Source organism: Canis aureus, chromosome 9, assembly GCF_053574225.1.
Source record: "Canis aureus isolate CA01 chromosome 9, VMU_Caureus_v.1.0, whole genome shotgun sequence".
NCBI lineage: Eukaryota > Metazoa > Chordata > Mammalia > Carnivora > Canidae > Canis > Canis aureus.
In genome coordinates, this window is record NC_135619.1 from 72559261 (window position 1) to 72584154 (window position 24894).

Here is a 24894-nt window from a genome sequence, read left to right on the forward strand (position 1 = left end):
TTGACATTTTTTTTGAGAAAAATAGTTAATATGATCCCAATTCACTGCATTCCTAAATGACTAACTGAAGATAAAATGTGTGGATCAATAGTCTCTCATACCATTATTGTCTGTTCTGCTTTGTATTCCTCAGAATTGATACACTTGAACTTACTTAGGCATTTGGCTGTGATCAGGTGCTCATGGATGCCCCTGTGTGTGAGAGCATGAAAGCCAATGTGAGTGACAGATTCTTCTCCTGGTTTAGGTGGTTTGTATAGGATATTCAGTGTCATATTAAAAATTCAAGGATTTCCAAACATAGCTCAATGATACAATAAACAATACAATGATACAATAAAATTGGTGTTGACAATAAACATTATGGTAACTAATCAATATGTTCCACAATGAAGACCATTGGTCAAATAAATATATTCAGTGAGGCAAAAGGTTCTATAGACAGATGCCAAAGATACTTAAGTATCTTGTCCTTGAGTTTTGTGATTCACAGATACTTATTTTATTATTATTATTGACTTAATAAATTGATAGTAAACAAATGTAAACAAGAATGAAGAAAAGGAGATCCAAGCATGGACCAATGATGACAGCTGGTGGCGTATGAGTCATATACAATGAATGCTATGTGTCTGGAAGTCTGAGGTCCAGCCAACACAAAGATATCTAGTCTAGTCCCTCTGTTCACAGTGTTCCTATAGACAGAGGTCAGGAATATACAAGGACTTTGTTCTTATTCTTTGTGTTCATGAATTTTTAGAAATATTATAGAAGTATTAATGACAGAATAAACAAATGAATAAATGAGCAAATGAATAAAGATGAAGAGGGTTAAGTATTGTTCATTATTAAAATATATAGCAAAGAGAAATATTAGTAGAAGAATGGATAATAAATGAATGAAATTTATTTTACATTTTTGACTAAGGGTAATATAGACAGCAATCAGTAATACTCAATTATTGAGTCATGGAAATAAAGGGTACAATATAAAGAATATAGTCAATGATATCATAATAGCATATTGAGTATAGCATAATGTTTAGAGATGTTGGATCATGTATTGTACACCTGAAACTAATGTAGCACTGTGTCAACTGTACTCAAATAAAAAGAAAATTAAAAAAAATTTTAAATTCAATTTAATTAACATATAGTGTATTATTAGTTTCAGAGGTAGAATTTAGTGATTTGTCAGTTGCATATAACACCCAGGAGTCATTATATCACATGCCCTCCTTCATGAGCATCACCTAGTTACCCCATTCCCCATCTCACTCCCTTCCAGCAACCCTGTTTGTTTCTTATGATTAAGAGTCTCTTATGGTTTCTTTCCATCTTCTTTTCTTTTTCCTTCCCCTATGGTCCTCTGTTCTGTTTCTTAAATTCCACATATGAGCGAAATCCTATGGTATTTGCCTTTCTCAGACTGACTTATTTCACTTAGAGTAATACCTTCTAGTTCCATCCATGTTGTTGCAAATGGCAAGATTTCATTCTTTTTGATGGCCGAGTAATATTCCATTGTGTGTATGTACCACCTCTTCTTTATCCCTTCATCTGTTGATGGACATCTGGGCACTTTCCATAGTTTGGCTATTGTGGTCATTGCTGCTATAAACATTGGGTTGGGGATCCCTGGGTGGCGCAGTGGTTTGGCGCCTGCCTTTGGCCCAGGGCACGATCCTGGAGCCCCGGGATCGAATCCCACGTCGGGCTCCTGGTGCATGGAGCCTGCTTCTCCCTCTGCCTGTGTCTCTGCCTCTCTCTCTCTCTCTCTGTGACTATCATAAATAAATTTAAAAAAAATTATAAAAAAATAAATAAACATTGGGTTGTAGGTGACCCTTTGAATCAACATGTTTATAAAATCCTTTGAATAAATACCTAGTAGTGCAATTGCTGGATCATAGGATAGCTCTATTTTTAACTTTTTGAGGACCCTCCATACTGTTTTCCAGGGTGGCTGCGAAGGAATGAAGTAGTGCTGCGATGCAGATGTCCCTTGAAAACATTGTGCCAAGTGAAAGAAGGCATATGGAAAAGGTTACGTCATGCATAACTCCATTTATATGAAATCTCCAAAGTAGGTAAATCCATAGGGCGAGAATAAAGATTGGTAGTTGCCCAGGGCTTGAGGCAGGAGGAGGAGGACAGACTGCTTAATGAATATGGGATTTTATTTTGGAGTGATGCAAGTATTTTGAAACTACATAGAAATGGCAGTTGCACAATATTGTGAAAATACTGAATGCTACTAATTTGTTAACTTTCAATGGCTAATTTTATCTCAATTAAAATGAGAGATCTTTATTTTTTATTTATTTTTTTTAATTTTTATTTATTTATGATAGTCACACAGAGAGAGAGAGGCAGAGACATAGGTAGAGGGAGGAGCAGGCTCCATGCTGGGAGCCTGATGTGGGTTTCGATCCCAGGTCTCCAGGACCGTGCCCTGGGCCAAAGGCAGGCGCTAAACCGCTGCGCCACCTAGGGATCCTGAGATCTTTATTTTTAAAAGTCCATTATTAAACTGAGAAACTTGCATGTTTAATGTTTACTTTATGAAGGTTAAATAAATATTAACCATACATTAGTAAATATCTAAATGACTACATACATGAGTGGTAGGAACTTTGGATCAATGGAGAGAATGTCTCAATCTTTTTATCATTTGTTCTAACTGGTACTCTTCAGAATGGAACCTCGAGCGGTCTGGCTGTGGTCAAGGTTGTCATGCTGCTTCCGTGGTGGAAAGAGACCATGGTAAGTAATGGTCAAAGTTGTCATCTTATATTGGGTCATCTGTTTATAGGTATTCATTGAATTATTAAAAAGTATGAAACATAATTTTAAAAAGTTAGCTATGTCCCAGTGAGAAATATATCAATTGTAATGTTGATTAATCAATAATGGCAATATAGAGGTTGATTAATGAGACAGAATCAGTCTCTGTGGGAAATGATTCTATAGAGAGATTTTAGAGATCTGAAAGGATCTTCTTGGATTTTGTGAATCATGTGTTTATTTTATTGTTATTAATGGATTAATGATTTATTTGGTATCAAGGTAGAAATGAATGAAGAAAAAGAGACCCAAACCTGAACCTTTGATGGTGACTGGTGGCATAAGTATCTGGATGGTGAATAATATGTGCCTGGTATTCTGAGGTCCAATATAAGACATAATTAGTCAGATCCTTCTTTCGGACATGCTCCTGTAGACAGATACTAGAAATATACAAAGATCACGTTCTTGCCTTGGTTTTATCAATATAGATTTATTATTATAGATGGATCAATGATAGAACCATTAATGAGATATAAATAGACAGATAAAGAAAAAGAGAGTGAAGCATCGTCCAGCTGTGAATATATGTGGTAAGGCAAAAATAATTATTACCAAAAATTGAAAACATTGATGCCCCTTAAGAAATAAATTGATTGAGAGTGTCCTCTCTTTGGCTAAGGGTCATAGAAACTCACAAGTAAGAGTCAATTTTAGTTTTTAGGTAAGTCTCAAATTTGTGGTGGTTCCTTTTATTAAGAGAATGAAAATTAATAAATACCTAAATGATAGAGTGAATAAAATATGAAAGGAAGGATCAATTTAGATGAGATCTCTGATCTTTTTTATCACATGCTCTGCTTTGTATTCCTCAGGATGGACATCCCAAAGCTGGTTGAAGAATTCTTGGTTACAATCTCTATGATTGCATCTCTGATTACAGAGACCAGTGTGAGTAATAAGTCTTATGTTTTCATTTGACAGGTTATAAAAAAAAGGAGCATTTACTGTATTATTAATAGTGTGAATATAATTCGAAAGGCCAATCATGGCCAATGATAAATATGTGAGTATTACCAAGCATTATATTTATTAATGCATTTATGATAAATTAAGTATAATTAATGAAAGGTTATATCAATGTGATAAATGATTCTCTGGACAGATGTAGAATATTCAAGGTTCTTATTCATCATTTTTTGGTGAATCATAGGGTTTTTAAAAAAATGACATTAGTGAATTAAGGAATTAGTGAAATAATATATAGAATATGAAGAGAAAGGGGCTTAAATATGGACCAATGATGACGGCTGGTGGCGTAGGAGTCATGGACGATGAATACTACGTGTCTGGAACTCTGAGGTCCAATGCAAAAAGAGATACAATCTATTACCTGTCTGAAATTATCCTATAGACTGATTTTAGGAATGCAAAGGGACCATTTTCTTAGATTGCTTTCCTGAATTTTGATTCTTTTATTATCAATGAATCAATTTAAGAATCAATGCACAAATATTAAAAAGTAAAAATGAAGAACATAAAGCATATGCACTCTTAGTATATGTGGTGAGGCAATAAGAACTATTCAAAGATATTGAATATACTGAATTCCATTAAGAAAAATAAATGGTTCATGTGCTTTACCTCTTTAGTGAGAATAGAGAAGTTCTTATTCTGGGTCAGTAGCAAGTATTATTCATTTTTTAAATAGAAAATTAATAAGCATGATTGCAAATTAATATATTTCCAGATGATTGACTCCATGTAAAATGGAATGTGCAGAACACGGGAGACAACATTTCAATCTTGTTCTCACCTATTTTGCTTTGTGCTTCTCAGAAAGAAAATACTTGACCCGATGTAAGCATCTGCCATGTTCAGGCGCTCCAGGCTAGCCTCTCTGTGTGGGAGCATGAAGCCCGATGTGCGTAATAATCAAAGTTCTTTCCTTGCTTTGGAGGGTTTGTTTAGGGTATCACTGTAATTGTTTAAAAAGCATTCAATATAAGAAAAAAGACCAAGCATGGTCCAATGACTAAGTTGGAAATGTATGAAACATTATGTTGACCATCCTACCTTTACCACAATGAGGGTGGTTAATGAAGAAGTTTATTTAATTAGCCAATGATTCTAAAGAAAAATGATCGAAATACTGTAGGCTTTTGTCCTTCCACTTTTGAGATTCATAGATATTTATCTAATTACCATAGTGAATTGATGAATTGATCCTTAAAAAATGCATATGAGAATAAAGAAAAGGAGGCTTGTGCATGGACCAATGATGACAGCTGGTGGCGTATGAGTCATATACGATGAATGCTACGTGTCTGGAAGTCTGAGGTCCAACACAATGATCCTATGGATACATGTTAGGAATATATAGATAGTGTTCTTGTCATTTTGGATTTATGGATTTCTATATTATTAGAATACATAGATCAATGATAGAACCAATAAAAAAATCTATACATAAAAAGAGGATGAAGACTTACCAAGTATGAATATATTTGGTGAGGCAAGAAATCCTTTTAATGTAAACTAAAGAAACTTGAGAAATTAATGGACCAAAGGTGTTATCTCTTTTACTAAGGATCATGTAGACACTGACACTAATAAGCAGTATCCAATTTTCTAAGCCTGGGTCATTTTCGAGTTGAGGATATTAATTTTGTAATATATATGTTTATATTTTCATATGTATATATGTTGTGAAAAATTAACCAATACCCAGATAACAGAAAAAATGAAATGAGGAAAACAAGGACTAATAGGGTTGAAGTTTCAATTTTAATTATCTGCTCTGTGTTAACACTCCTCAGAATCGACACACTCCAGCTGATATAAGCATTTTCCATAGTCAAAAGGTCTGTGATGTCCTGTGTGTTCTGAGCATAGAGATGAATGTGAGTAAAGGTTAAAGTTCTTGTATTTGTTTAAATGTTTTTAAAAAAGGTATCTGCTGTATTATTGAAAGTATGAAATATAATTTAAATCCCTAGGGACACCTGGGTGGCTCGGTGGTTGAACGTCTGCCTTTGGCTCAGGTCATGATTCCAGGGTTCTGGGATCAGGTTCCACGTCAGTCTCCCCATGGGGAGCCTGCTTCTCCCTCTGCCTATGTCTCTGCCTCTGCTTCTCTCATGAATAAATAAATAAAATCTTTAAAAATAAAATAAAATAAGTGAGAAATATCAGAAAGGGAGACATAACATGGAAGACTCCTAACTCTGGGAAACAAACTAGGGGTGGTGGAAGGGGAGGAGGGCAGGGGGTGGAGGTGACTGGGTGGTGGGCACTGAGGTGGGCACTTGATGGGATGAGCACTGGGTGTTATTCTGTATGTTGGCAAATTGAACACCAATAAAAAATAAATTTATTTTATTTTATTTTATTTTTATTTTTATTTATTTATGATAGTCACAGAGAGAGAGAGAGAGAGAGAGAGAGAGAGAGGCAGAGACACAGGCAGAGGGAGAAGCAGGCTCCATGCACCAGGAGCCCGACGTGGGATTCGATCCCAGGTCTCCAGGATCGCGCCCTGGGCCAAAGGCAGGCGCCAAACCGCTGCGCCACCCAGGGATCCCAAAAATAAATTTATTATTAAAATAAAAAAAACCCCTAAATATGGGAACTGGTAAATATGGTATATAACACTTGCTAATGCATATGTGAAGTATTGATGATCATAAGAGACCTAACAATGTGGCAAATAATCCTATAGGCAGATGTACAATATTCATTGGATTTTTGTGAATCACAGGTTTTAAAAATTAACATTAGTGAATTTAGTAGTTAGTGAAGTAGTATACAAGAGAATGAAGAAAACAGGGCTCAGATTTGGACCAATGATGACAGTTGGTGGCGTATGAGTCATGGATGATGAATATTACGTGTCTGAAACTCTGAGGTCCAATAAAATAATTCTATGGACAGATGTTAGGGAAAGAAAAAGGACCATTTTCTTGGTTCATTTTCATGAATTTTGATTCTACTGTAATAAATGACTCAAAGAAGAATCCGTATGCAAGTACAAATAAGATCAAGAGGGTGAAGCATATCTGCTCTTAGTAAAAATTATTCACATTTATTGAAAATACTGAAGTTTATTACAAAATGTAAATGGTTCAAGTGTCTTATCTCTTTGGTTAAGGAGGATATAGACAGTAAATAACAGCCCAAATTCTTATTCTTGCTCTGTGTCAAGAGCAAGATATTGATACTGTTTGTTCAGGGAAAATTAATAAATATGACTCCAACGTGCTGTATTTCTAAGTGACAGACAAAATGAAGGTAAAATAAGTGCATCAGTAGAGTGTCTCTCCATCTTGTTATCATCTGCTCTGCTCTGTACTCCTCAGAATGCATGCACTCCAGCTGCTATAAGCACTTCCATGGTTACGAGCTCTCTGGTTGCATCTGTGAGTTAGGAGCATAGAGACCAATGTGAGTAATAGTCAAAGTTTTTGTCTTTTCCTGGTTTCTTTTTTTTAAAAAAAGGTATTTACTATATCATTAGGAAGTATGCAATATAATTAAGGGCAACTATAGCCCAGTGACAAATATGGAATTGATTATATTGATTAGTAGGGGTTGATTGTAGTGATTAATGCATTTGTATAAAATATTATAATTAGGGCAGCCCAGGTGGCTCAGCGGTTTAGGGTCGTCTTCAGCCCAGGGTGTGATCCTGGAGACCGGGGATGGAGTCCCACATTGGGCTTCCTGCATGAAGCCTGCTTCTCCCTCTGCCTGTGTCTCTGCCTCTCTCTCTGTGTCTCTCATGAATGAATAAATAAAATCTTTAAAAAAACAGTATAATTAACAAAAGTGATAATCTTATGGACATATTAGAGATATCAAGGCTTTCTTTGCACTTTTGTGAATAATAGCATCTTAAAATTATTATTAGTGAATTAATGAATTAGTCAATAAACAATGTAGCACTGAATGGAGAAAAAGAGGGACATTATTGGATCGATGATGACCACTGGTGGCGTGTGAGTCATATACAATGAATATGTGTCTGGAAGTCCGAGGTCCAACAGAAATACAGTCTAGTCCACCACCCTGTGTGAAGTGATCTTATAGACAGATATCATGAATACAGAAGGATCCTGTTTTGGGTTCATGTTCATGCATTCTCTATTTTTATAATTGGATCAATGAGATGATCAATAAACTGTATAAAGATTATGGTCATAAGGCATGTCCAATTATAAAAACACCTAGAGAGACAAGAAATAACTATGAATGTGTGTTGAAAACACACCCTTATCCACTAAGAAATAAGTGATACAAACAAAAGTGTTGCCTCTTTGGCGAGTGACTGCATAGGCAGTGTTAAATAGTAATGGTTAATGCTCCTATTCTGTGTCAGTGGCAAGCTCACTATTATTCATTTACTAGGAGAAACTAAGTAAACAGGTACCCTAATTGCAAATTCCCTAAATGACCAACTAGATAAGAGGTGGGGTGCAAGGACCAATGGAGATAATAAGGTCTCAAGCTTTTTCTTTTCATCTGCTCTGCTCTTTACTCTGCAGAATAGACGCACGCTGATTTAAGCATTCTTCCATGATCGCAAGTTCTATGGCTACATCTTTGTGTTGGAGAATGGAGACCAGTGTGAGTAATAGTCAATGTTCTTGTCTCAGTTTAGGTGGTTTAAGGATATTCACTGTATTGTTAAAAAATGTAAAATATAATCAGTGAATGCCAACCATGGCCCTAAAATGCAGCTAATATGAAACATTGTGTTCATTAATGCATATTCAAAACATTGAGGTCAGTTAATGAAAGAAATGAGTTGCTGGGGGTAAATAATACTATTGACAGATGTTACACATTAGTCCCTGTCAACCATGCACTAATAATAAAGTAAGAGGTTAAAATGAACATGTTGGCTAATCTATACATTCAACACCGAGGTCAGGTAGCAAAGTCTATCTAGACTATTTGCCCGGTAGAAAGTGATTTTATGTACAGATATTAGGGATGTTAAAGTTTTCAAAGCCTCATGAGCATTTTTTATTATTAGTGAATTAATGAATTAATATCTAAACAAAATCATGGTTCAAAGAAGAAAAAGAGGGCAAAATCTGGACCAATATTGAAGACTAACTAGTCCGAGAAGAGGCAAGTATGAATAAGGCTTATCTACAACATTGTGATCCAGTGCAAAAGGAAATCTAGTCTATTGCTTCTGTTATAAATGGTCCTATAAGCAGTTGTTAGAGATATCCAGGAATATTACTATTGGGCTACTGAGTTTCACAAATATTGATTGTTTATTAAAAATTAAGCAATGCAACAATAGCTAAAAGCATGAATAAATGAGGGAAAAATAGGTCCAAATGCGGTGTGATTATAGCATATGTAATGAAATTAACATCATTCCAAATTCATTTCTAAGGAACAGAAATCCATTAAAAAAATATAAAGGCATTTATACCTCATCAGAAGGGACATAGGGACAGATGTGTGTCATTGTTGATGTTCATGTTCCATGCCATCTTTGGATTGCAAGTGTTTTTGTTTTTTTCAGTTGAGAAATAGGGAAAAAGTTTATATAATGTCATCAACTAACTATTTTAAAGAGGGTCAAGCATGAACCAGTGACAAAATTAAGTCATATAACAAGATATGATCAATCCAATTGGCTTCACTATGTTCTATTGGTGATCATTCCTCAATGTATATGTAAATCAAATGTCACATTGTATACTTTAAATATATGCAATGTGTTTATCAATAACTTCTCAGTAAAGTTGGAAAAGAAGTATATAGTCCTTTGTCATTTATGATAGTGAGTACCTGTACACAGTTATTATTATTATTATTACTATTATTATTTTTGTACACAGTTATTATTAATTAGTGTTATAATCTTAAGTTTGTATATAACAGTACACATTTTATCATTATAAATTAATAAATAAATTAATAAGATAAAAAAGAGGACAAAACACGTGGCCAGCAATGAGCATGGGGTGATACATGATTCAGTAGTTTTACTCATGTTTTGTCCCTCCAAGAAACAAATCTCAGTTCTCTCCAAGTTGATTTAGGGGAACTGTGCAGATGTACAATTAGCATTTCTATTCTGGGTTTCTGGGAAGTTAAAGAACTTTCATTTTTTTCAATGGTTTTCATTTTTTTAAAAAAGTGAATAGTTTGTCACTTTTTATGAATTAAAGTTTGAATGAATGAATGTTAAAGCTATCAACAAATATTTATATGCATAAATAAAATTAAAGAAGACCAAATATGAGTCTATGGTGGAGATATGTGGCAAGGTTTATGAAGTAACCAATTTCAGTATGATTTTTTTTTAAAGGATTGAGGATTTTACATTCACATTCTTTTTTTTTAATTTTTTTAAATTTATTTATGATAGTCACAGAGAGAGAGAGAGAGAGAGGCAGAGACACAGGCAGAGGGAGAAGCAGGCTCCATGCACCGGGAGCCCGATGTGGGATTCGATCCCGGGTCTCCAGGATCGCGCAGGCGCCAAACCGCTGCGCCACCCAGGGATCCCACATTCTTTTTTTTTTTTATAAATTTATTTTTTATTGGTGTTCAATTTGCCAACATATAGAATAACACCCAGTGCTCATCCCATCAGGTGCCCCCCTCAGTGCCCGTCACCCAGTCTACATTCACATTCTTAAGTATCTAATTTTCCATCTTAGATTTGCACCATAGTTTATAATCATTCTTCTGTGGAAAAGATCTAAGTTGTTAAATCAATGAAACAACTCATAGAAAGATGTAAGGTACAGTCTTTGGAATGAGGAATGGATAGTGGGTTCATGAGTGTACCTATATCTTTAAAGAATGTACAAGTTCAATGAAAATGTATGGAGGTTCCTCAAAATATTAAAAATAGAAGCACTCTATGATCCAGCAATTGTACTATTAGATATTTGCCCAAGGATACAAAAGTGCTGATTTGAAGGGGCACATGCACCCCAATATTTATCACAGCATTATCTACAATAGTCAAAATATGGAAAGAGCCCAAATGTCCATCGACAGATGAATGGATTAGGAAGTTGTAGTAATAAGTCAATCGGAGAAGGACAAACATTAAATGGTCTCATTCATCTGGGGAATATAAAAAATAGTGAAAGGGAATAAAGGGGAAAGGAGAAAAAATAAGTGGGAAATATCAGAAAGGGAGACAAAACATGGAAGACTCCAAACTCTGGGAAACAAACTAGGGGTAATGGAAGGGGAGGAGGGCGGGGGATGGGGGTGACTGGGTGGCGGGCACTGAGGTGGGCACTTGATGGGATGAGCACTGGGTGTTATTCTGTACATTGGCAAATTGAACACCAATAAAAAATAAATTTATTTAAAAAAGGAAGTTGTAGTAAATATATACAAAGGAATATTAGCCATAAAAAAGAATGACATCTTGCCATTTATAATGACATGTATGGGGCTAGATGGTATAATGCTAAGTGAAATAAGTCAGCCAGAGAAAAATACCATATGATTTCACTCATATTAGAATTTAAGCAATGAACCAGGTGAACCTAGGGGAAAATAGAGAGAGCGGCAAACCATAAAACAGACTCTTAACTCTAGAGGATAAACTAAGGCTTGCTAGAGGGGAAGTAGGCAGGGGAATCGGCTAAGTGGGGGACGGGTATAAGGAATACACTTCTTGTGATGAGCACTGGGTGTTAAATGTAAGTGATGAATCACTAAATTCTACACCTGAAACTAATATTACACTATCTGTTAACTAACTGAAATAAAAACTTGAAAAAAAGAGCCAAGCAAGGACTCATGATCTGAATGGAATGCATTTTGAATGTGTCTTCTGATTAATTAATTTCTGCAGTACTGAATTTCTTTTAAAAAGGAGATTTGGTATATTACTTCTGCGGGAATAAGACTATAGCTAGACTTCAGTAATTTGCAAGAATCTAATTATAAGGTATATGTGGATCCTGGGAATTTAGTACATTATTCTAAGGGAATAAATAAAAAAAATCAGTAGATGATAAGTAGATAGATAATAGGTAGAGAGATAAATGATGGTAGGTAGATAAAGAAAGTAATTAATGCTAGAAAAAATGTTCTGAGGTTGAAATTTTCATTTATATAATTGGGAAATTCTGTAGTGTATTAAGAACTCAGTATATTAAAGGTGTTACCTCTCTGGGTGAGCTGACTATAAGGGCAATGGTTCTAAATCTTGAATGAGTACCACAGTCACCTGAAAGGCTGGTTAAACTATAGATTGCTGGCCTTACCCTCAGCATTTCTTTGATTATATTTAATACTTTTTTTTTAAAGTTTCTTTTTCAATTCCAGTTAGTTAACTAACATACAGTGTAATATTAGTTTCAGGTATACAATATAGTGATTGCATACAACACCCTGTGCCCATCACAAGCGCACTCTTTCATCAACATCACCTCTTTAGCCATCTTCTCCCCCAATCCACCTCCCCTACTCAGGATGATTTTAAAAATAGACCAAGCCTCGGTGTCCATTGAAAGATGAATGGATAAAGAAGATGTGGTGTATATATACAATGGAATATTACTGAGCCATTAGAAATGATGAATATCCACCATTTGCTTCAACGTGGATGGAACTGGAGGGTATTATGCTGAGTGAAGTAAGTCAATCAGAGAAGACCAATCATTATATGGTTTCACTCATATGGGGAATATAAAAAATAGTGAAAGGGATTATAGGGGAAAGGAAAGAAAATGAGTGGGAAAAATCAGAGGGGGTGACAAAACATGAGAGACTCCTAACTCTGGGAAAAAAACAAGGGGTAGTGGAAGGGGAGGTGGGGGGGAATGGGGTGACTGGGTGACGGGAACTGAGGGGGGCACCTTGACAGGATGAGCACTGGGTGTTATACTATAGGTTGGCAAATCAAACTCCAAAAAAAAATACATATAAAAAATAATAAAAATAAAAAAAATAGACCAAGTCCATGTTACTCATTTTTATAGTTCTTTTGATTTCTGTTTCAGGTTTTTACTAAACATTCTTTAACTGATAAAGATCTTAACCACTTCTATGAGGTAGAAGCACATAGGAGATGTAAGAGGTAGTCAGTGTTTTAGTTCTGGTGCAAGTGGTGACTATATATAAAAAGGATATGCAAATTATATGAAAAAGGGCAAGCCATGGACCAGTGATGTGAATGGAATACATTCTGAACTATATTTTATGATTAAAACATCTATGACCTACTAAAGTCCATTACAAAAAGAGATTTAAGTGTTTATATCTGTGAGACTGAGCCTATAGGTTTCAGTAATATTCAAGGATCATGTTCTTAGCCTTTGGTGCTTCATGGATTTTTTTTTGTTCTCATAATGAATAAATGAGAGAAACAAATATGTCAGTGCATAAAGATGAAAAGGGTGAGGCATAGCCAACTATGAATATATGGGTTGAGGCAAGAATTACTATTAATATAACTTGGAACAAATGGAATTCATTAATAAATGGGTCAGGAGATTACATTTTGGCATAAGGATGATACAGATGGTGATATGGAATAGTATGTGTGATTGCTTTTTTTGTTTTATGTAAATTCAGATTAGTTAACATATAATGTATTATTAATTTCAGGGGAGAATTTAGTGATTCATCAGTTGCATATAACACCCACTGCTCATTACATCAAAATGTCCTTAATGCCCATCACCCAATTTCCCATCCCCTCACCCACCTCCCCTCCAGCAATCCTCAGTTTGTTTTCTATACTTACAAGAGATGGTATATGAGGCATGGACGATGGAAAATAAATATCTAAAACTCTGAGATCCAACATAATACATAATTAGTCCATTCCCTTTTTTTGTACATGATCTTATGGACAAATATTAGAAATCTATAAAGGTCATATTCTCACTTGGATTTATAGCTTAAATTTATTATCATCAATGGATCAGTGTTAGAACCATTTAAGAAATATAAATAAATAAAGAGAAAATGAAGCACTGTCCAATTATGAACGTATGTTGTGAGGCAGGACGTATTTCTCTTTCTTCAGTCTCATTGTTAGTGTATAGAAATGCCACTGACTTCTGGGCATTGATTTTGTATCCTGCCACACTGCCAAATTGCTGTATGAGTTCTAGCAATCTTGGGGTGGAGTCTTTTGGGTTTTCTATGTAGAGTATCATGTCATCAGCAAAGAGGGAGAGTTTGACTTCTTCTTTGCCAATTTGAATGCCTTTTATGGCAGGACGTATTATTAATGACAAAAACACTGATGCCTAGTAAGAAATAAAAGGATCAAGAGTATTACTTCTTTGGCTAAGGATTATGTAGACACAGGTAGTTAGAAATCAATTTTTCAATTCTGAATTGGTTCCAAGTTCAAGGTTTTTCCCTTTGTTGATAGGAAAAACATACATATCTATAATGAAAAATTAATACACATGTAAAACATTAGTAAATGACATGTGGAAAGGAAGGGTAAATGTAGATAAGGGCTTAATTTTCTTTATCCACTGCTTTGCTCTGTACTCCTCAGAATGGCCGCACTGAGGCTGATGTAAGCATCTTCCATGGTCATGAGCTCCATGTCTGCACTTATGCATTAGGAATGTATAGACCAACGTGAGTAAAGTCAAAGTTCTTGTGTTGGGTTGGGTGGTTTGTTAAGAATATTCCCTGCATCATTAGTGTAAATTAATAAACAACTTAGAAGTAAACAAAGAGAAAGAAGCCAATCCTGGACCAATGATGATGACTGGTGGCGTATGAGTCATGGATGATGATGAATAACATGTGTCTGAAACTCTGAGGTCCAACGACACACTACTGTCCATTCTCTTTGTTTGAAAGGATGCTATAGGCAGAAGTCAGGAGTATATGAAGATCTTGTTTTGGGTCTCTGTTTGTTAATGCATTTTCATTCCACAATTATAATTGGAGCATTGAAATAGTCACTAAACAAATATATATAAATATAAATAAATAAAGAGGAATATGGCATGCTCTAATTATAAAAATATGTAGTAAGGCAAGAAATAGTATTAATAAATTTGAAAACACTGTGAAGTCTAAAAGACAAATAAATGTTACATGACTGTAAAATCTCTGGCTGAAGATTATATAGATAAATAATAGTTGATGCTCATTTTCTGGGTTGAGGACAAGGCCTAAGTTGTTCATTTTCTTAAGAGAAAATGAAATAAATATAGTATGCTTCTAATTAATGATTGTCTAACTGAAAAACGAAATACAAAAAAACAAGGATCAATGAAGATTAGTTTGCAATTTATTATCATCCTCTCTGCTTTCTACTCCTCAGAATGACACACACAAGCTTATTAAAGCATCTTCACATGTAGGAGCGCCGTGGTTGCATCTGTATCTTAGGAGCATGGAGAACAATGTGAGTAATAATGTCTTTATCTTGGATGGAATATTTTTTTAAATTACTCTATTATTAAAAAGTGTTTAATATAATCAAAAAGTCCAAACATACCAATATCAAATATCATCGATGTGAACCAATATGATGTTAATCCACATGTGAAACACCGAGTTCAGTTAATGAAAGAGTTTGTCTTCAGTGGAAATGATTGTATGGATAAATGTTAGGGATCGTCAAAGATTTTATTTGTGATTTTTTTGATGACATGTTTATTTCTATATTAGGCAGTTAATCGATGAACAGATGCAGATGACAGTAGAAAAAAGAGCTAGTCCTGGAGCAATGATGGTAACTGTTGGCCTAAGAGTCTTGTGTGATGCATACTCTGTGTCTAGAACTCTGAGGTCCAGCACAAAACAAATCCATTTCATGTTGTTGAAATGGTCCTATTCAGATGTCAGGATATACAAGGCTCTTGCTTTTAGTCTTGGGTTTTATTCATTTTCATTCTATAAAAATAATTGGGTCAGTGAAAATAGCAATAAACATATTACAAATAAATAAAGATAATAAGAGTAAAGCTTGTCCAATTATAAAAATATTTGGTGATATTTGGCAAATGAATGAAAATAAATGATATAAGCATGTGGCCCCTTCTGCTGAGTATGACATAGGCAGTAATGAGTAGCAGTCAATGTTCATATTCTTCGTCAGTGGCAATATTGATGTCATTTGTTACTTAAGAAAAAATAAAATAGACATGATCACAATTTGCTAATTGCCTACATGACTGAATTAACGGTAGAATTAAGGGCCAATGGAGAGAATGTCTCAATCTTTTTGTTGTTGTTGCTCTGCCTTTTTGTGCCCCACAGAATGGATGTATTCCAGTTAATTTAAGATCTTCCATGGTCAGGAGCTTTATAGTTTTAGAAGCATGGTGAGCAGTGTGAGTAATATTCAGTGTTTTTCTTGGCTAGACTATTGTTTTAAAAAAATTTTTCATTGTATTATTAAAATTCATATTATATAATCATATTAAAATGAAATTTTACCATTTGGGAGTGACATGGATGAAGCTAGAAAGTGTTATGCTAAGTGAAATAACTCAGTCAGAAAAAGACAAATACCCATATGATTTCACTCAAATGTGGATTTAAGAAACAAAATAAACAAAGGGGAAAAAAGAGAGGGGTGCAAACCAAGAAATAGACTCCTTTTTTTTTTTTCTGTTAAGAAATAGACTCTTAACTCCAGAGAACAAACCGATGGTTATCAGAGCAGAGCTGGAGGGAGGAGGGGATGGCTAAAGAGGTGATGGGGATGAAGGAGAACACTTGTGATGAGCACAGGGTATTGTATGCAAGTGTTAAATCACTAAATTGTACACCTGAAATTAACATAACACTGTATGTTAACTAACTGGAATTGAAATAAAGGCTTAGAAATATTAAATATAATCAAAGAAGGTGAGATAGGCTAATGTTAAATATCAGATTAATACAAAGCACTGTGTTGATTAATGCATGTATAAAACACTAAGCTAAGTTAATGAAAGAAATTTGGTCTCAGTGGAAATGATTGGGTATATGGATGTTAGAAATATTAAAGGATCTTATTCTTGTTTTTTTCATGTGATTTATGTATATTTCTTTATTAATGAATTACATGGTGAACAAATGTAGGTGGTTGTGGAGAAAGAAAGCTAGTCCTGGACCACCAGTGATGATGGATGGTATATGAATCATATATGATGGAGACATTTTCTGGAGCTCTGAGGTTCCAACACAAATGGAATCTGGTCTACTTTCCTTTATGAAGGGAATGTATGGATGGGTGTCAGGAATATATAAGGATTTTATTCTTGGTCTTTGAGTTCATGAAGCTTTAAAATATTATTATAAAAGTATTAATGCAAGAATAAATAAACATGTATAAATGGCTAAATATGGAGAGAATGAAGCTTTGTTTATAAAATAAAACATATACTAAAGAAATGCACATTAGTGTAAAGGAATGGCTTAAAAAAAAAAGGACCAAGTATGTCATGTATTTGGCTAAGGATGATTTAGATAACGATAGGGAATAGTCAGTTATTGCTCTCAGTCAATATTAATTTGAAGTTTATTTTATTAACGGAAAAATAAATATTACCAAAAATTAATAAATGCCTAAATGACTATATATTATAAGTGGTGGAAAATATAGAGATAATAACTAAATCTTTCATCATATTGTCTGCTTATATCATATATTTAATCAAGTCTTCAGAGTGAATGCACAGAGCTGATTTTAGCATCCATGGTGATTTAGGTTGTTATGTTACCTTTGTGTTAGAAAAGAAACCAAGGTGAATAACTGTCAAAGGCCTTACCTTGGTCTGGGTTATTTGTTTAAGAGAGTTCATGGTATTATTTAAAAGTAGTAAGTGAAATCAAAAAGTTAACTATGGCCTGATGAGAAATAGGATATGAAATATTGTTGATTCATTGATAATGTGCAACATTGAGGTCAACTAATGGAAGATGTGATCTTTGTGTAACATGATTCTAAAGATAGAAATTTGGTTTATTCAAGGGTTTTTTTTTAATTTTGTGAATCATGTATTGATTTTTATTACCAATGAATTAACAATGTAGTTATTACAAATGTGGAAACAAATGAAGAGAAGGAGGCCCAAATATAGAACAGTGATAAAAAATGTTGGCATAGGAGTTTTTCATGTTTGGTTGCTACATGTCTGGAGCTCTGAGTCAACACAAAACAAAATCTAGCCTATTTTCTGTTGTAAATGATCCCATGGGTCAATGTAGAAATATACAAAACTCATATTTTTATTTTGATTTGATATTTTTGGATATTATTATGAATGGATCAGCGATTAAAACATTAAGAATGTAAAACACAGATAAATAAGGTGAAACATTGTCCAGATAGGAATATATGTGGTGACATAAGAAATGAGCAAAAATGGTCATGAAGCAATAAATAGAATAAATTTTTGCCCTTTTGCTTAAGAATTATATAGGCACTGATAATTAAAAGTCATTATTGTTATTGATCAGTCTCAAGTTTAAGCTTTCCTTTAGATAAAAGAAAAAATACTGCATGCCTAAATGAATAAATGAAATGCAGTAAAAAAGGATCAATGGATATAGGATCTAAAATTTTCTATTGTCTGCTCTACTCTGTACTCCTTAGAATGGACCTGTCAAGCAGATAATAGGGATTTTTCCATGGTCCCAAGTTCTTGGGTTGCATTCATGTATTAGGAGCATGGAGACCATGTGAGTAATAGTCGAGCTTATGGTCTTAGTTTCATACTTTATTTAAGGGTATTCAGTGCACTATTGAAAATCATGGAATATAATCAGTGGAATCTGAATATCCCACTGAGAAATATGGGATTAATATGAAGCATTATATTGATTAATGCATGTAATACAAATTGGGAATAATTAATGGAAATGATATTGACATGAGATTTATTCTAAATAGATATTTGGGATTTCTAGGCACTTTGTGGGTTCTGTGAAAAAATTTTTTTTTTCCTTTTTTTTAAATTTATTTATTTATTAATTAACTTATTTATTTATGATAGTCAGAGAGAGAAAGAGAGAGAGGCAGAGACACAGGCAGAGGGAGAAGCAGGCTCCATGCACCGGGAACCCGATGTGGGATTTAATCCCGGGTCTCCAGGATCGCTCCCTGGGCCAAAAGGCAGGCGCTAAACCGCTGCGCCACCCAGGGATCCCTGAACAATCTTTTTAAAAGTATAATTACTAAATTATGAGTTGATCAATAAATAACATAGAGACAAAAGATGAAAAAGAGGGACGGTATTGGATCGATGATGACCACTGGTGGCGTATGAGTTGTGCACGATGAATACGTGTCTGGAACTCTGAGGTCCAACACAGATGGAATCTACTCCATTGTCCCTGTTTGATGTGATCTAGAGGAATATATAAAGATTGTTATTTTGGTCATTATGTTCATGAATTTTCTTCCTATTTTTATAATTGAATCAATGAAATTATTAATACACAAATGTGTAGACAAATTTAAATGAAGAAGGTGAAGCCTTGTCCAATTAACCAAGTCTTGCCAATTTGGTTAGGCAAAAATTAATATAGTAACACATTAATTATATTGAAAAGACATATCCATTAGGAAAGAGATGGTATAAGGGTATTGTTTTTTTGACTAAAGTTGTTGGTATAGACTGTGTTAAGTGATAGTGTTAATATTCTTTGACGGCAGGGTGGAGATTGTTATTGTTTGTGTACTTAATAGAAAATAAAATATATGTAATCCCAAGTCACTGCCTATCTAAATGACTGACTGAATGAAAGGTGGAATATAGGGAAGAATGAACATAAGGTCTCAATCTTTTATCCCCTGATCTTCTTATACTCCTTAGAATGGTCATCTTTGGTGATTTAAGCAGTTCACCATTGTCTCAAGCTCTGTGGTTGCATCTATGTGTGACGAGCATGGAGCCCAATGTGAGTAATGGTCAAAATTCTTTTCTTCGTTTTTCAAAAAGGTTTTCACTGCATTATTAAAAAATTGTGAAGTATAATTTTTTATGGCCAGCAATGACCAAATAATTAGAAACAGATTAATATGAAGCATTATGTTAGTTAATCTATGTGGAAACATTGAGGTCAGTTAATGAATATTATATATTATCAATGGGAGTTAATTCTGTAGATAAACGTTAGAGATATTCAAGAGACTTGTTTTAACTTTTTGGGACCCCTACGTATTATTTTATTATTATTAGTGAATTGATGAATTAATAAAAATATGTGGACATGATTGAAGATAATGAGGGACATAACTGGATAAATGATGACAAGTGGTGGCATGCAGGTTTTGGATGATGACCACTACAGGCCTGGAACTCTGGGGTCCAACAGAAGGGAAACCTAGTTCTTTTTCCCATTTGAAGGGACCCTACAGAGAGATGTCAGGCATATGTGAGGATCATGTTCTTGGCCTTTGTGTACATGAATATTTAAAAGTATTGTTATAAAAAATGAATAGTAGCATAAATATATAGTAAATGACTATGAAGAGAGTGAAGCATTGTTCATTGCTATAATATGTAATAAGTAAAATGATCTTAATATAAATCAGAATGGGAAATAAAAGATTCATGTGCACAAGTCTGAGTAAGAGTGATATGGAGAGTAAGTAGTAGTTACTAAGTCAGTTACAACTTTGACATTTAAATTTATTAAGGGGAAAATTATAATAATTAAATAAATGCCTAAATTACTACAAGCTAATAGAATCAATGGAGAGAATATCTCAATATTTTTATCATATTATCTGCTTGTTCCTCTTCAGAACAGATGCTTGAGCTGATTTCAGCTCCTGCCGTGATGAAGATCATAGTGTTCCCTTTGAGTATGGAAAAAGACGAAGGTGAACAGTGGTCAAAGTGGTTGTCTTAGAATGGGATATTTGTTTAGGGATAATCATGGTATAACTAAAAATTATTAAATTAATAAAAAATTAACTGTGGCCTCAAGATAAATGTGATAAAAAACATTATGTTGATTAATCAATAACGTATAGGATAGAGGTCATGCAGTCCATTTGGATAATGATTCTGTAAATTGATGTTAGTGATATTAAAGGATCTTATTTTTGGGTTCCTGTGAACCATTTATTATTTTTATAATTATCTATGAATTGATCATTTAATTCATACAAAAGTAGAAATGAACTAAGAAGAGACTCAGTCCTGGACCCATGATGATGACCAGTGGCATAGGAGTCATGGACGATGAAACTATGTGTCTGAAACTCTGAGGTCCAACACAGAACATGATGTTCTGTCCTTCTGTTGAAATTGATTTTACAGAAGCTGTAGGGAATAAGATCATATTCTTGTATTGTTTCATAGATACAGACTTGTTATTATTAATGGCTTAATGATAGAACCATCAAGTAAATATAAATAAACATATAAGGAAGAATAGAGTGAGGAATTGTCGAAATACAAGCCCACGTAGCAAGGCAGGCTCTATTATTACTAAAAATTGCAAACATTGAATGATGTCCATTAAGAAGTAAGTGGATCAAAGGGTCATCTCTCTGACCATGGGTATATGGGCAAGTCTGGGTACGAGGTATGAGTCACTTTAATTGTTCTTCCTCAGCCTAAAGATTGAATTTTTATAACGTTACAATATATATAAAGAAACAATAATAAATACCTAAATACTGAGTAAATGAAACCAGAAGGCAAGGATCAATGTGGATTAGGTTTCAATTTTTTTTAATTATCTGCTCTGTTCTGTACTCCTCAGAATGAACTCACAAGAGATGATTCAGTGTCTTCCGTGGGCATGAATTCTGTGGTTGCCTCTATATAATAGGAGGATGGAGATTAATGTGAGTAACAGTTGAAGTTCTTTTCTCAATTTAAGTGGATTTTTTAAAGGTTATTCACTGTGTTATTAAAATGTGTAGAATATAATTAAAGAAGGCAGCTGGATCTCGGTGTTAAATATGGGATATATGAAACACATTGATTAATGCATGTGTGAAAAGCTGAGGATATTAATGGGAGTTATATTTGATGTGATTTTAATTCTGTATATAGATTTGAGGCTTACAGCCTCTTTTTTTGAGTTTTAGTGCTCAAAAGTTATTTGTGAATTAATGATTTGATAAATGAACAAATAGAAACATGTAGAAGAGGTACAATATTGGATCGATGATGACCACTGGTGGCGTATGATTTGTATATGATGAATACCTGTCTGGAACTCTGAGGGCTAACATAAAATTGGTCTAGTCCATTCCCATTGTTTGAAAGCATCCAATAGACATCCTATAGTCAGGAATAAATGATGGGTTTGTTGTTGATCTTGGTATTCATGCATTTTAAAATTATTATAATTGGATAAATGTGAGAATCTACAAATAAATATAGGAATAATTAAAGATGATAGAGTAAAGCATTGTCCAATTATAAAAATATGTGGTGAGGCAAGAAATACTATTAACCTGTAATGGAAACCCTGAAGTTCAGTTAGAAATGAGTGGTATTTGACCATTACCTCTTAGGGTAAGAATGATGTAGACGGTATAAGTTATAGACAGTGTTTCTATTCTGGCTCAGTGGCAAGATCAAAGTTGTTTGTTTTCTTAACAGACTAAATATATATACCAAATTAATGATTGTCTAGAGAGCTATGTGGATCTTGAAGCTGGGATCAATGGAGAGAATGTCTCAACTGTTTTAATCACCTGCTTTGTTTTGTACTCCTTAGAAGAGAACTGGACCTGATTTAAAGATTCTTCCTTGATCCCAACCTCTAAGGTTGCATCTATTTTAGGAGACTGGAGACCAGTGTAAGCATAATCATATTTATTGTCTTGGTTTGGATTGTTTGTCTAAGGGTATTTACTATAGCAATAAAATATTTGAAATATAAACAAAGAGGGTTATCTTCATCCTATTGACAAATAAGAGATTTATAGGAAGTGTGATATTGATTAATGCATGTATGAAAAGCTAATAAATGATAGAGCTATAATGATATGAAAATGGATCTAGAAGGATATTAGGGATTATCAAGGCTTTGTTAGGGTTTTATAAATAATAGAGTTTAAGTATTAATGAATTAATACATTAATCCATAAACAATAGTGAAATGAATGAAGAGAAAGCCGTCTTTTCTGGATCAGTGATGATAACTGCCGGCGTATGAGTCATGGATGATGAGTAATATGTGTCTGAAACTCTGAGGTCCAACACAAAAGTGATGTGTTCTTTCTCTTCATGCATTTCCATTTCTTACTATAATTGAACCATGAAATAATCAATAGACAGATACATGGATCAGTTGAGAGAAAGTCTCAATCTTTTTATCACTTTTTGTGTTTGGTACTTTTCAGAATAGAAGCTCAAGGTGATTTCTACCTTTATTGTGATCAAGGTCACCATGTTTCCCTTTTATAGGAAAGAGACCATGTGAGTAATGCTCAAAGTTCTTTTCTTGGTTTGGGTCATTTGTTCCAGGGCTTTCATGATATTATTAAAATGTAATAAATATAATGAAAAATTAACTATGGCTCAATGATATTATATGGAATATGCTGACTAATTGATAATATGTAATATTGATATTTATTAATGGAAGAGATTGATTTTGGCAATGCTTCTATAGGAAGAGGTGAGGGATATTCAAGTATCATGTTCTTCAGTTTTTGTTAATCGTGTATTGATTTCATTATTACCAATGATGATATGATTTAACTGATAGAACTATATGAGTGTATAAACAAACCTCTAATGGAACCAGTGAGGATGACAGGTGGGGGATGAGTCTTGGACAGTGGACAGTATGTGTTTGGAACCATGAGGTGCAATACAATAAGTATTCTGTTTTCTCTGTTTATTTGATCCTATGGATAGATGTTAGGAATGAATAAAGATCATGTTCTTATTTTAGAGGTATTGATTGATTGATTGATTGAGGACAAGGGCAGAGGGAGAGGGATAGAGAATCCTAAGCAGGCTCCACACTGGATGTGGTGCCTGACTTGGAGCTTGACCCCATGACTCTGAGATCATGACTTGAGCTGAAATCAAGAGTTGGACACTTAACCGACTGAGCCACCCAGGTGTCCCTTGGATGAATATATTTATATTTGTTATTATTAGTGGACCAATGATAGAACCATTAAAGGAAATATAAATAATAGATTAAGAAGAAAAAGTGAGTTATTATCTAACTATGAACATAATATGTTGAGGCAAGAAATACTGATAAAATTTGCAAACACTGATGCCCTCCATGAAATAGATCTTTCAAGGATGCCCCTTCTTTGGCCAAAGATTATACAGACATGAATAATTAAGAGTCAGTTTCATTATTCCTGGTAAGTATCAAGTTTGAAATTTTCCTTTTTGTTAAGAGACAAGATCTATATTACAAAAAATTTATGAATTCCTAAATGACTCAGTAAATTCAATGTGGAAGGCAAGAATCAATGAGGATAAAACTTTTATAATTTTTTCCTGTTATCGACTATGGTTTGTACTTCTCAGAATGGACACATTTGAGCTAACCAAGCATTATTCCATGGCAGTGAGCTCTATGATGCCATCTGTGTGACAGAAACACACAGAAACCAATGTGAGTAATAATCAAATTTCTTGTCTTTGATTCATTGATTTTTTTTCTCGACACATTTGGTGTATTATTTGAAAATTCCATGTAGAATCATAGGAGGCTAGCTATAGCTCTGTGATAAATATTGAGTTTTAGAAAATATTATATTGATTAATGCATATATGGAAAACTGAAGATAATTAATGAAGGATAATAATGTGAGAACAAGTCTATATTCAGTTTAAGGACATAAAGACTCATTTCAATTTTTGTGAATAGTAGGGTTTTAAATTATTAGTGAACCAATGATTTAATCAACATACAGAGAGAATATAACAAAGAGGGACAATATTGGATCGATGATGACCACTGGTGGCGTATGAGTCGTATACGATGAATACGTGGAACTCTGAGGTCCAACGAAAAATTAATCTAGTACATTCTCATTATTTGAAGGTATCCAATAGATTAGATATATGTCAGGAATACACTAAGATCTTGTTTTTGATTTTAAAGTTCATGCATTTATATGTATCATTGCAATTAGACGAATAAGTGATTCTATAAATAAATATATAAATAAAAATGATGAAA

The 24894-nt window shown here is 33.9% G+C and overlaps 1 long non-coding RNA gene, 15 other non-coding genes and 2 pseudogenes across 34 annotated transcripts in view; all 18 read left to right on the forward strand.

Moving 5' to 3' along the window:
• Positions 1–24894, forward strand: part of LOC144321158 (uncharacterized) — a 107062-nt gene that overhangs the window by 60637 nt on the left and 21531 nt on the right. For 10 of the 19 annotated variants that reach the window (XR_013386901.1, XR_013386916.1, XR_013386917.1 and 7 more), the window contains 17 exons: positions 134–218; positions 1962–2090; positions 2698–2766; positions 3663–3738; positions 4627–4711; positions 5607–5690; positions 7146–7230; positions 8331–8412; positions 12261–12424; positions 14309–14394; positions 15092–15175; positions 19581–19665; positions 20516–20593; positions 21484–21568; positions 22453–22534; positions 23081–23156; positions 24237–24324. This is a non-coding gene — a long non-coding RNA (uncharacterized LOC144321158). Of the gene's footprint in view, positions 1–133; positions 219–1961; positions 2091–2697; positions 2767–3662; positions 3739–4626; positions 4712–5606; positions 5691–7145; positions 7231–8330; positions 8413–12150; positions 12425–14308; positions 14395–15091; positions 15176–16032; positions 17477–19580; positions 19666–20515; positions 20594–21483; positions 21569–22452; positions 22535–23080; positions 23157–24236; positions 24325–24894 lie in introns of those variants that run through there. The other 9 variants (XR_013386902.1, XR_013386914.1, XR_013386911.1 and 6 more) reach the window with 9 other exon arrangements.
• On the forward strand, positions 577–651 carry LOC144321408 (small nucleolar RNA SNORD113/SNORD114 family). The gene has a single exon (XR_013387069.1). It is a non-coding gene; the product is annotated as a small nucleolar RNA SNORD113/SNORD114 family (small nucleolar RNA).
• Positions 3103–3176, forward strand: LOC144321450 (small nucleolar RNA SNORD113/SNORD114 family). The gene has a single exon (XR_013387108.1). It is a non-coding gene; the product is annotated as a small nucleolar RNA SNORD113/SNORD114 family (small nucleolar RNA).
• On the forward strand, positions 4081–4155 carry LOC144321406 (small nucleolar RNA SNORD113/SNORD114 family). Its single transcript, XR_013387067.1, has one exon. It is a non-coding gene; the product is annotated as a small nucleolar RNA SNORD113/SNORD114 family (small nucleolar RNA).
• LOC144321402 (small nucleolar RNA SNORD113/SNORD114 family) lies at positions 5059–5133 on the forward strand. The gene has a single exon (XR_013387064.1). It is a non-coding gene; the product is annotated as a small nucleolar RNA SNORD113/SNORD114 family (small nucleolar RNA).
• On the forward strand, positions 6626–6700 carry LOC144321399 (small nucleolar RNA SNORD113/SNORD114 family). Its single transcript, XR_013387061.1, has one exon. It is a non-coding gene; the product is annotated as a small nucleolar RNA SNORD113/SNORD114 family (small nucleolar RNA).
• On the forward strand, positions 7758–7829 carry LOC144321420 (small nucleolar RNA SNORD113/SNORD114 family). Its single transcript, XR_013387080.1, has one exon. It is a non-coding gene; the product is annotated as a small nucleolar RNA SNORD113/SNORD114 family (small nucleolar RNA).
• LOC144321417 (small nucleolar RNA SNORD113/SNORD114 family) lies at positions 14511–14588 on the forward strand (annotated as a pseudogene).
• Positions 15493–15567, forward strand: LOC144321432 (small nucleolar RNA SNORD113/SNORD114 family). The gene has a single exon (XR_013387092.1). It is a non-coding gene; the product is annotated as a small nucleolar RNA SNORD113/SNORD114 family (small nucleolar RNA).
• On the forward strand, positions 16870–16942 carry LOC144321454 (small nucleolar RNA SNORD113/SNORD114 family). The gene has a single exon (XR_013387111.1). It is a non-coding gene; the product is annotated as a small nucleolar RNA SNORD113/SNORD114 family (small nucleolar RNA).
• On the forward strand, positions 17841–17915 carry LOC144321455 (small nucleolar RNA SNORD113/SNORD114 family). The gene has a single exon (XR_013387112.1). It is a non-coding gene; the product is annotated as a small nucleolar RNA SNORD113/SNORD114 family (small nucleolar RNA).
• LOC144321407 (small nucleolar RNA SNORD113/SNORD114 family) lies at positions 19001–19072 on the forward strand. Its single transcript, XR_013387068.1, has one exon. It is a non-coding gene; the product is annotated as a small nucleolar RNA SNORD113/SNORD114 family (small nucleolar RNA).
• LOC144321437 (small nucleolar RNA SNORD113/SNORD114 family) lies at positions 20005–20079 on the forward strand. Its single transcript, XR_013387097.1, has one exon. It is a non-coding gene; the product is annotated as a small nucleolar RNA SNORD113/SNORD114 family (small nucleolar RNA).
• Positions 20917–20990, forward strand: LOC144321429 (small nucleolar RNA SNORD113/SNORD114 family). Its single transcript, XR_013387088.1, has one exon. It is a non-coding gene; the product is annotated as a small nucleolar RNA SNORD113/SNORD114 family (small nucleolar RNA).
• On the forward strand, positions 21887–21958 carry LOC144321425 (small nucleolar RNA SNORD113/SNORD114 family). The gene has a single exon (XR_013387084.1). It is a non-coding gene; the product is annotated as a small nucleolar RNA SNORD113/SNORD114 family (small nucleolar RNA).
• Positions 22863–22937, forward strand: LOC144321419 (small nucleolar RNA SNORD113/SNORD114 family). Its single transcript, XR_013387079.1, has one exon. It is a non-coding gene; the product is annotated as a small nucleolar RNA SNORD113/SNORD114 family (small nucleolar RNA).
• Positions 23480–23554, forward strand: LOC144321461 (small nucleolar RNA SNORD113/SNORD114 family). The gene has a single exon (XR_013387118.1). It is a non-coding gene; the product is annotated as a small nucleolar RNA SNORD113/SNORD114 family (small nucleolar RNA).
• LOC144321424 (small nucleolar RNA SNORD113/SNORD114 family) lies at positions 24653–24720 on the forward strand (annotated as a pseudogene).